The following is an 11538-nucleotide window of genomic DNA, read 5'->3' on the forward strand; positions in this document are numbered from 1 at the left end:
CGGGGCCGGCAGCTGGGTGACACGCCGGGACAACCAGCCATGCCAGGGCAAGGAGCGCACAGGGAAAGCTTCCAGGTTATATAAAAAAAAAATATTTTTTTTTTTTTTTTACATCTTTCAGGTTATGAAAAAAAAATAATTTTTAAAGGAAAAAATGTTTTAAACCAAACCTAGTGTCCCTGGCCTTCAGCCAGAGGGGTGGAAACCTGCCGCTGGTTCCCCTCCCAGCACTGTCACACTGACTCAGCTGGAACGTTCCAGGCTGAAAGTTCCCACCAAGAAGGCAATACCCCAGCGTTACCAGTATTCCCCAGGAATCTCCGCCCGGTGCAGGAGGCTGCGCTGCCTGGACACAGACACACATGGCTGGGCCACCCATGGCCGTGCCTGCCGACGGGCCCACGGGCGAGAGGGCTGCGGCAAGCAGGCTGCCAGTGGGCTGGGGACAGCCCCTTCTGCGGGGGGCAGCCAGCCCCCCCGGGCACCCTGAAAGGCTGCTCCTACCCCACTTGCCCCCAAAGCAAGGCCTGCGCTGCTTGCCCTGAGGTCACCGTGCCCAGCAGCCTGCTGCTGTGACTTCAGCCCAGGACCGTGAGGTGGGACAAGCTGGGGAGGCCGCCATCGTGGCCCTGCAGCCCTTTGGCACCTGTGGCAGGTACCTGAGGGGGCTTGGCAGGGTGCTTATGTGCAGCTCTGTGAATCCGTACGGTTTATGTTTCACAGCCTGCGCCAGCCCTGAATGCAAATCCAGACAGGTCTGGTCAAACCAGGGCTGTGGGCAGGCAGGTGCGCATTCCCCAGCAGCAGATGTTGCAACAAGATGGCACAAGCCAGCCGCAAGCTGCTCTTCCCCTGCCACAAGGCAGGAGGACAGCAGAAGCAACCAGCAGATGCGACTGATTTTACACACAAGAGCTTTTTCCTTCCATCCCCAATTTTTCCCCATTCCCAGCGTGTGCTGGGGCACATCAGCATTGGCATGAAGATGATGGGAGATGGTCCCCAGTGCCTCTGCTTTGCTGCCCACAGGGATGGGCAAGGTGGGGCCAGCGCCGCCTGCAGAGGCTTTATTCAGCAGCGAGAGCTGGAAGGGATCAGCACAGAGGTGACAGCAGATCGCTGGAAGTGCTCAAGGCCAGGCTGGAGGGGGCTTGGAACAACCTGATCTAGTGGAATGTGTCCCTGCCCATGGCAGGGAACTGGAGCTAAATGATCTTTAAGGTCCCTTCCCACTCAAACCATTCCATCATTCCATGCTCCAGCAAAGCAGCGTTGCACACTGTGATGGAGGAGCCACAGAAATGCTTCTTGTCGTAAGGAGCCAGCACAGCAAATGTAGCAAACTTCAGGGTCTTGTGGGCTGGAGGGAAAAATCCTGCAACTGAAAGGGTGCGCAGGATCAGGCCCGAGCAGTGGCGGTGGAAATGCAACTTGTACAGCGGGGCCTGGACATGCGATGGCAGCAACGAGCCACAGCCGAGGAGGCATGGCACCTGCGGCCCAGCACCGCTGCCACTGTCTTATGCAAAAAAAAAAATATCCAACTTTGGGCTTAGTTCACTCCAAACTTCTCCCCACACCAGCTGTGAGACAGGGAGGGTTCTGCCTGCTTTTTCCTCCTGTGTCTTTTCCTAAGTGCCCCCTTTGTTTATTTTTGGCTGATGGTTTCATAGCTTTTTTCGCTGGTTTATGGCTCTGCTTTCCCCTGGGCCAGCGGGAGGCCACGGTGACGGTGCTTTGCCCGGCCCAGCACAGCGGGAGCAGACCCCTGGAAGGCACGAGCAGCTCTCAGTTCTCCCCCAGCTCCCCGGGCTGCAGCCAGACCTTTCCTTGCCCCGGCAGAACAAAGCACCCCGTTGTGCAGAGGCAACGGGAAGGAAAGCACGACAGGGCAGCAAGAGCCACGCAGGGACCAGGCACTGGCAGCCTCACAGAGGGGTCACCCACTGCCTGCACAGGTGTCCGCAGCTGCTGACCCCCTTTTTGGGTGGCTCCATGCCAGCACCGAGCCTGGCTGTGGCACTGGGTCTGGCCCAGCTGTTGGAAGCAGCTCACAGCTGGCAGTCCTGGATCTTCCCACCTGTCCCCCACCTCCCCCCCCCCCCCCTTTTTTTTTTTTGTGTGACTTGTGTCACACATGATGGCATGGGTGAGTGGTGGTGAGGACTAGAGAGAGCACCCTGAAGTCCTGCTTCAGCATCACCTGGGAGGGCTCAGACAACTTTTAAGCCTTCTTCCCTTTTTTAAGGTGACCTTGAAATGGGACCACCATGGGTCCAGGCCCATCAGTGCTCACCTGCAGCAGGTATTTTGCAAGGGCAGGTGTGAGTGCTCACCCCTGAACTTGAATATTAGGTTAGGAGGTTTCCTTCTGCTGAGCTTGCCCGGAAAGTCCGCTCACTGCAAATGCTGTCCTCAAATGCAGCTGCTTGCTGGAAGGGAGCTCCAAAAATAGGCTGTCGGGCTCCGTGTCTGGCAGGGTTCTGTGGCTCCTTAAAAACATGCTTTCCTCCTGTAGGAAAAGGGTGGAAAAAATGAAATCAGGATACCTTTGCTAACAGCCAGCCCTAAAATTTAGTCAGGAATTTGTACTGGGGTGATACAGCCTGGCACTGCTGAGCCGGGGGTCTGTGCCTCCCTGTGGGCTGGCTGGGGACATGGGGACACCAAGGATGCTGCATGTCCCCATTGCCCACCTGGCTGCACGCATGCAATGTGTGGCTAGTCTCTTTGTTGGGTGACAGCAAGGATTTTTCGGGGCTGTCACTTGGATTAGGAGGCACTGGCGCTGTCGTGGCGAGGAGGAAGGTAAGGGGGATAAATGTCCTGGCACTTGCTGGGCTCACAATAAAACAAAGCACCAGATGGTTTTAAATTCAGCATAAGACATGAGCATAAGCGTTTGAACCAGGGATGAAAAAGCAAATGCAGAAAGAAAGAAAAGAAAGAAAAACCCTCAGCAAGTATCAGGGCAGAAGCAAGTGTCGGAGCAAAACAGCAAATGTCAAAAAACAAAACAAAAGGCCCTCCACTGGCACAAAGCCAGGGCTGCTAACATCTGTCCAGGAAAGCCTCTCACCCAGGCCCCTTTCTCTTTAAAGTCACCTTTCCTCACCTCCATCATTGCAGGGGCACGCCCCGTCCCTGCACAGGGCTCTGCTCGATGCTGGGGACCTGCTTGGCTCTGCCACATCCCCCGGTGTTGGCGCTGGGCTGGGTGGCAGTGACATGCCAAGGGGGTGCCGAGCAGCACAGCTACCCCAGCTGCTGCAGAGAGCTAAATATTTTATTACGCTTTGTAGCTCACATCTGATGTCCCAGGTGTCCCCATCGCAGCCAGCGGGACTGGGTGGCAAACCCCCTGTCACGACTGCAGGGTCTCATGGGGTTTTAAGCCTGGGTTCCTATCGGAGTGACGCTTATGCCATCCACCCTGCATCCACGCGCCTGGGTTTTGTTTCCCTTGCTCCTCCCCCATAAAAGTATTTTGAACCTGCAGACCCATTTCAAGGTCACCTTAAGAAAAGAAAGAGGGCTTAAAAGTTGTCTGAGCCCTCCCAGGTGATGTCTCGCTAGTCCTCAGGCATCAGTGCCAGGGGAGTTAGGGGGTGTTTGTAGACAGGCTCGTGTACCCCCAGCACTGCCCCATGTGATGCTCCCGATCACAGCTCGCATGGTCCTGCCCCCAGGCTCACCTTGCTGATGGGGATGTGGGCAGCTGCTTCGCGGATGCTGGGGTACGGTGACTCCAGGACAACAGCATCAACCTGGACCCCTAAAGGCAGAGTGGGGCAAGAGCAGGCATGACTGGGGGGGGCAGGGGGGGCTGTCATCCCCCACTAACACTGCTGCCATGCTCACGTCCCAGGCAGCAGTTATGAGACCAAGATGCCTCTGTCCCACTAAGGAGGATGGGGACAGCCACTTGTCCCCACCACGGACACCAAGCCTGATGCTTGAGCAGAGTGTGACGGGGCTCCCCAATGACTCTGTGCCCCCAAAATCTGATCAGGGATGTGCAGACCCCCAGGGGGACACCACACGGGGTCAACCCAGCCACACTGGCCCTTACCTCGCTCCTCCTGCAGTTTTCTTGCTGCATTCGTGGCAATCCTGTGAAAACAGAGGTGACAGTGAGGGGGAGCAGCTTGTTTTTTTCCCAGTGTATTTTCTACCTCCTTACTCTCATTAAAAAAAAAAACAACAAAAAATAACAAACACCCCCCTCACAAAAATAAAAACCCCAAGAAATTATCTATTCCATAGAGAACATGTAAAATAGTCAGGTTCAAAGTGTGCCTGTTCAATCCCCAGCCTAACTGGTGACTGGGCAGGAGGAGTCTGTTTGCCCATGACTGCTACCCAGACTGAATAGAACTAGTTCAAGAGAGCGCTAACATTTTAAACTAGAGAAAGCAGAGGGACTCCCTACAGCTATTTTCTGGAATCTCTTGAAATGCGTGCTGTGGAAGATACTGTGTGTATCAAGAGTTCTAATCCAATCTTACCTATTTTCCTGTCCTTTAAATTTGGGCTTCCTGTGTTTATTAAAAAGTTAGACAAAAAAAGCCCCAGAGATAGATAGATATGCATCCTCTGTGCTGTTCACTTCGCTATTATGCAGTCTGATATTTCACTACGAGACCAAAAAAAACCCCAACTAAACCAAACAACACCAAACCCAGAAAACCAGGAGAAAAAAAAAAAAAAAAAAAAAAAAAAAAAAAAAAAAAAAAAGAGTTATGCAAGTGTTGAAATATCGCTGACAGCTGTACTGTTCCTTTTTGAAACACAAGCATCCAGGGAAAAAGTCACCCCCGGGTGTTTTAGTCTCCGTTTAGGAAGAAAACAAATTGAGAGAAATGATTTTAAAAGATTGCTGAAAAGACTGAAAAACGCTCCATGGAGTGCATGACTACCAAATACAGGAGGAAAAAGAAAACCACCACAGTGGTGCGTTTGTGTAATACCTGGGGCTCATCGCTCTGACTGGCAAGGAGAGAGGAGCCAGGTTTCCTAAGTGTTGCATGAAAAGGACATGAACTCATCCAACCACGAGAAAAGTTTCGACTACAGTTCTTTGGAAGAGAAAGTAGACTCTGCCCTTTGTAGAGGATAAGAGGAAACAGACACCTGCATTTGGAGCATACTGTTGCCTCCCTCCTTCCCCTGAACAACCCCACTTCTCTCTGTCCCCAGGGGACTCACCGGGAGGGAGTCCTTGGTGACTTGGGAGAAGGAGTGAAGGCCATAACCCTTCAGGAAGGCATTCCTGCCCCACTCACCTCAACCTGCCTGCTGCTCACCAGTCCGATGGCAAGCCCCGTGGTGAGCACCAGCACCCAAGCTCTGCTTTCTGCCCCTTTGGAAAAGGGCCCAGGGTACCCCACTGGCTCAAGAGTCATGACCTCCTCTGCATGCCAAGGAACTGCTGCCAGCACCTCCCCATCGTGGGGATGTAAAGTCACGAAGAGGGCGACCCACTGCCCTTGAAGGCAGGGCCTCTGGGAGGTCCTGTCCCTGTCCCACGGGATGGAAGAGCTCCCTCAGCAGAAGGAGTGAGCACCATACCCTCTCTTTCACCAAGGGATTTAAGTCATCGCATCTATCCGACTAGACATTTCTGGCACTTGAGTGTCTGATGCTTCTGTATTTAGCTTTCAGAGGTGAGAAACACCTGCCCACGTGGCTGTGCTCAGCACCTAAGAAAAGAACAATCTCTCTACAGATTCACCAGATAACCTTGGTGGTTGCCTCCTCCCTCAGCACTCCTTGGGAGGATTTATATATACCTTTCTTGTCCTCATACAGACTCTTTGCCTCAGGTCTCTCAATTATTAGACTCTTTGGAGTTCCCTCTGCTTTTCTCCACGTCCTTTTACAGAAAGGAAACTCCACATCAAGCTTTATATTGATGATGGGTTTTTGATTTTTCTGTTCGGTTCTATCACTTTCTACAGGCTAAAGTCAGACAAAAAGCCCCCCGTTACTATGCCCCTGAAAATGTGCTAATTACTTTCCAAAATCAGTATCTAACTCCCGTCACAGTCTATGCCGACACTTGCATAGTTTGAACTGTGATCCTGTCATTTATCCTATAGGACTCACATGGCCTTTTGGATATTTGTACGTAGCCCTGTATCTCAGTTCAGTCCGTTTTGAGGAGCGTGGCAGATGTGCACAACCCTCAGCATGGCATGCCGTTGGTTTGAAAGCTATACAGGGGAATGGAGCCTTAAGGACATGCTGTCTCATTGAAGACTTCAATATTTCAGCGGTTCCAAGGATCAACCCAGGTATCTCCAGAGCTGCAACAGACAAATTTATCCAGAGACGCTCCCCTTGCCCCCACCTGCATTTAAGTGAAGGCTAGCTGCTCCTTGCCCGATAAAATAAAACTGGGAGTGGGGGTGGGGGGCAGCGCTGAAAACCTCACTGTTTGGTTGCACACAATGGTGGTTTTCTTTCCCATAATTATACAAATGCTCCACAGATCTCAGTTTTAGAGCAAGGTCTTACCTTCAGTTAGCAAGCCGCAGCATTTCTGCACTTTCTGCAAGGCAGCTCTTTCCCCCTTGGACCATCATCTGTGCGGCTGTCTGAACCAGCAGTATGCAGAGGGAAAAAGAAAATGTCTTCTTCCAGCTTGCTTCTGCTGCTGCTTACCCTTTTCCATGTTCTAGACAACTACACTATGAATTCTTTAAAGCAGGCCTAAGGTCATTCAGCATGGAAGATGAGTCCATCACCTTCATAAATACTAGTCAAACAGATCAGAATTTAAATACTAGAAAAGGTCATTATGATCTATAGGGTAAACTGTGCACCACAAACTGGAGAACATACTGACAGTCTTAAACACCCATCACAGACACAGGATCAGCAGTCCCTTGTTCATTACGGACAGGCCCACACAAAATTATGTAAAATAAATCCAGAAGCACGTCCTGAGATCTCTTGGTCCTCAAAGCTATCCCAGTCCTTGACTGGCATTTAACTCCTGGAGGCATTAGCCCTTCTCATGTTTAAAATCAAATTTCCCTCATTACAGGCACTCATCTCTCAGATAACGGGTAACAGGCGGCTTCAACCTTGTCTACACATGCTTTTGGAAAAGCCTCTTCATCACAGCATCACAAAAAGGTTGAGGTTGGAAGCACCTCTGGGGGTCATCTTCTCCAACCCCCTTGCTGCCCAGGACCATGCCCAGACAACTTTTGAGTACCTCCAGGGTTGGAGCCTACACAACCATTCTGGGCAACCTGTGCCAGTGTGTGGTCACCATCACAGTGCAAAAGTGTTCCCTGATGGTCAGGCAGCACGTCCTGTGTTTTAGGTTGTGCCCATTGCCTCCCGCCCTTCCACCAGGCACCACTGAAAAGAGTTTGCTTCAGTCTTCCGCATGTAGTTCATGTACATTGATAAGATCCCCCTTCAACCTTCTCTTCTCTAGGCGCGAACAGGTCCCAGGTCTCTCAGCCTTTTCTCACAGCAGAGATGCTCCAGTCCTTAATGATCTTAGTCACCCTTGGCAGGACTCTCTCCACTAATTCCTACCTCGTACTTTTTCATAGTCTACAGTTGAGTATTAACAAAAGAGATGATGTTTAGCAAAATATCCTCTAAGTCTCTTCAATACAAGTCTAGAGGACACTGAAATCTGAGCATTTTCAACACACTGGTACTCCTGCCACTGCTGCCACCTGTCCAAACTATACACTGTTTGTTTTCAAGAGAAACCTTCCTGAAAAATGCCTGTAGATATCTGGAATTCTGGTGGTGGGTTTTTTTGTTGTTTTGTTTGTTTGTTGTTTTGGTTTGGTTGTTATTTTGTTTTTTGGGTTTTTTTTGTTTTTTACATAACTCCTAACACTGAGATCAGAAAAGATCTTGCTTTTGTGTCTTTCCAGCCCTCTTCTCTCAAAACCTATCTTTCTGGAAACTACCTTACCCTGAAACATTTAGGGATACAGGAAAAATACAGACTTAATTTCAGTGGCAAAGAATAATTAATATACTTATTTGAAGAAAGAAGAAGAGTATTGATGCTGAATGCAATCAGCTGGCTTGGGCTGACCCAACACTGTGTGTGTAATAGCTTAAAAGAACTCATTATGAACATTCTTTCCCATGAACAACATATGAACGTATAGGGACTATGAACATATTTTCTTGTCATTGAAGGGCAGTAGTATTATCATTGTCTCTTGGGGCAAGAATGACAGCTTTTGAACCAAGCCTGAAGTTGTTCAAGCCCAACAAATTCTACACCACTGTGTCATGGTTTAACCCCAGCTAGCAACTAAGCACCACAGAGCTGGCTCACTCACTGCCCCCCCAGCAGGATAGGGGAATCAGGAAAATGAAGTGAGAAAACTCTTGAGATAAAGACAGGTCAATAGGTAAAGCAAAAGCTGTGCACACAAGCAAAGCAAAACAAGGAATTCATGCACCACCTCCCATGGGTTGGCAGGTGCTCAGCCATCTCCTGGGAAGCTGGGCTCCATCATGCATAACCTGTACCTGGGCAGACAAACACTGTAACTCTGAATGTCCCCCTGCTTCCTTCTTCTTGCCTCAGCTTATGTATACTCAGCATGACACCCCATGGTATGGAATACCCTTTTGGTTAGTTTGGGTCAGCTGCCCTGCCTCTGTCCCCTCCCCATTTTTTGTGCCCCTCCAGCCCTCTCGCTGGCAGGGTCTGAGAAACTAGAAGTCCTTGACTTAGTATAAACATTACCTAGCAACAACTACAAAACCATCAGTGTTATCAACATTACTCTCACACCAAATCCAAACCACAGCACTGTACCACCTACTAGGAAGAAAGTTTATCCCAGCTGAAACCAGAACACACTGTCTGTTGTGATACCCTCACAAAGAGAAACTGACTGATACAGCACATTTATCGCTCCGTTTAAGGCTTCTCGAATTTCCTCCACTCACAGGGTTCATACAGTGCATCTCTTGAACTGTAGTTCCAAACACATGCTCTATGATTTTTTATTCTTATTTAATGATCTGAAAACTAAACTAATAGGCTGGCAAGCAAAAAAATCTTCTGTGACTCTCCCTTGTTCTAATCCAGCTGTAACCAATCTAAGTAGTAATCTAGGAAAAACAGTAAACCAAAAGAGAATCTGAGGTCTTCACCAAATCTACCATCGGCTCAAATAATTCATAAACTGAAGTTCTTTCCAGATACTAATTTACAGAAGAAATGAGAAGTCACTTATCACACAGCAACTATATTTTTTTTTTTAGGATGTATTTGTCCAGTCACATCCAGCTACTGAGGTGCGTACACCCCATGTTCTAGTTGGAATTCTTCTGGCCCAGCATATTTATATTTGCACAGCACAACTGCACCCTGGAAGTCATATGCTTCCTACGAAGACCTGAGCGCAGACTACACCAGCTGTGCCTCCACCTCCTTGCAAGTGCAGAATCCTACACAAGCAGTTCCAAGGCAGCAGAAGAGAGTAAGGCAAGAAACACAGACTACATATCCTGAACAACACTCTTTAGACTTAGTTAAATGACATCTCATTCTATTAGTGATCACCCGTGCTATGTAATTCTACTATTGCTGATTTCAGAATGTCTCAATCACAGATGGCATTGTTAGTCTGACCTATTACGGCAACTTTAAAACAATATGTAAACAATATTCTCCAGCCTTCTATTTGCCAAAAAGAAATGCCTGAGAAAGGATAAAAAAAAAAAAAAAAAAAAAAGGTATTCTTTCAGAGTATTTTCTCAGGTTCTGGAATTCAATAGGGTAGGGAGTTTGAGTTTCTCAATTTTAAAAGCTATCAAAGGACATGCCCTCCCTGGAGTTTTGATTCCTTTTTGTATTTGTGTATTTCGTTTCTAGCACAGCCTGCAGCAGTAAATTCCAAAATTAATTACGTGCAACAGCAAAAAAATGCTTTTGATTTAAAACTGTTAACTGATTTCATTTCAGCTGTAGGGGAAAGCATGAATAATAGCGAATGCACACATTTTCAGACTTGAGAAGCAACTACCAGTACAATCTGTCACTATATCATGACTACTGCAGACATTCAAGAGGGTTAACCTGACCATTTATAGATTCAAATATTTCTACCTTGGACTCAGTGATGGAAGAAATACATAAATGTGGATATCACTAAAAAATCATGGTAAGGGAAATCTCATTCTGCTATATGTTGGCGAGCACCTGGAGATAAGAGGAATCTTGACAAGCAGTCATGGCTTTTTTCTTATGGAAGTAACCCCTGGAACACACAAGGTCGACTGGGATTATGCCTATAGCCATGCAAAGATGCTACTATATTACAGAATACTTCTTTCTCCAGTGCTCCATAATCTTAACCTTGAAAGGAGAAATCCTGAAGCTGTTTACCTTAAACTTGTCTAAGTGATTTTGCAATGCTGTTGAAAGGTAAATCAAACAACAAAACACAACTGCTGCTTTTGAAACGTTAATACTACATTTTCATCGGGCAATAAATAACATTTCACAGCAAGGCTGACTTGTAACATTTCCTTCAAGGATAATTTGTCATGTATCACGTCTGCAGGCACATGATGTACCCAGACAAAACTGGGAGCTCTTCAGATTTAATACACAGTTCTCATTTCTCAATTGACATGGGGCAGGTTATGGGTTACTGGGCATGCGGTGGAGTTAGCATTATTTACTCCTCTCATCATAAGGACGAGAGTAGAAACCTTTCGGTTTTATTATGACATGAGCGATTACAGAGAGCACCTGTTTTGTACTGAAAGCGTAACAACGCGCAGCAGACCTTCCCGGGAAGCAGCAGCACGCCTGTAACCCGGCAGATGGCAGCGCCCACACACCGGGACGCGCTGTCAAGAGAATCGAAAAATGTTTTTGGAAAAACAGTTCTATTCCTCTCAACTCTCAGTTTCAGTGTTGCTTATGAGGAATCACAGTGAGTTACAGTATTTATATCACGCCTTTTGCTATTACCAAGTTACCTTTGCCTACAGAAATTCCCATCATTAACAAGCAAAGATTTGACATTCTGCCTATTTCATTTGCTCCTAAAGGTGTTTAACTGCAACACTTGATTTGCATACAACATACCTGAGAAATACCGTTGTCTAAGCCACTGAGATGCCATTTTTCTATTAAACCTATGTCACTATATGAATTATGATTTTTTTTTCTAATTCACAGGGATTATGGGTCTAAGGAAGTAACGCTTATTATGAAGCTACTGAAATTGCCTATTACTTAGTTGCCCCTCTGTTTCAGTACAGCCTAAAATAATTTCTTACTTTAAACATTCCCTTATTTTCCCCAAATCTGCCACTTTTTTTATGGTGACCATTGATTCCATCCGTTCTTCAGAGGATGACTGGATATTAAGTAATCTTCAAATCACTGAGTGAACAGTGAAAAGACTACTATTTTTCCATATACTATTTTTGTATTCATCATTTCATGAATGCAATCACATACCATTAATAAGTAGATTTAGCTTTCATTAAGCATGACCGCACAACAGAGGAGACAAA

Source organism: Falco cherrug, chromosome 7, assembly GCF_023634085.1.
Source record: "Falco cherrug isolate bFalChe1 chromosome 7, bFalChe1.pri, whole genome shotgun sequence".
NCBI classification, from domain to species: Eukaryota; Metazoa; Chordata; class Aves; order Falconiformes; family Falconidae; genus Falco; species Falco cherrug.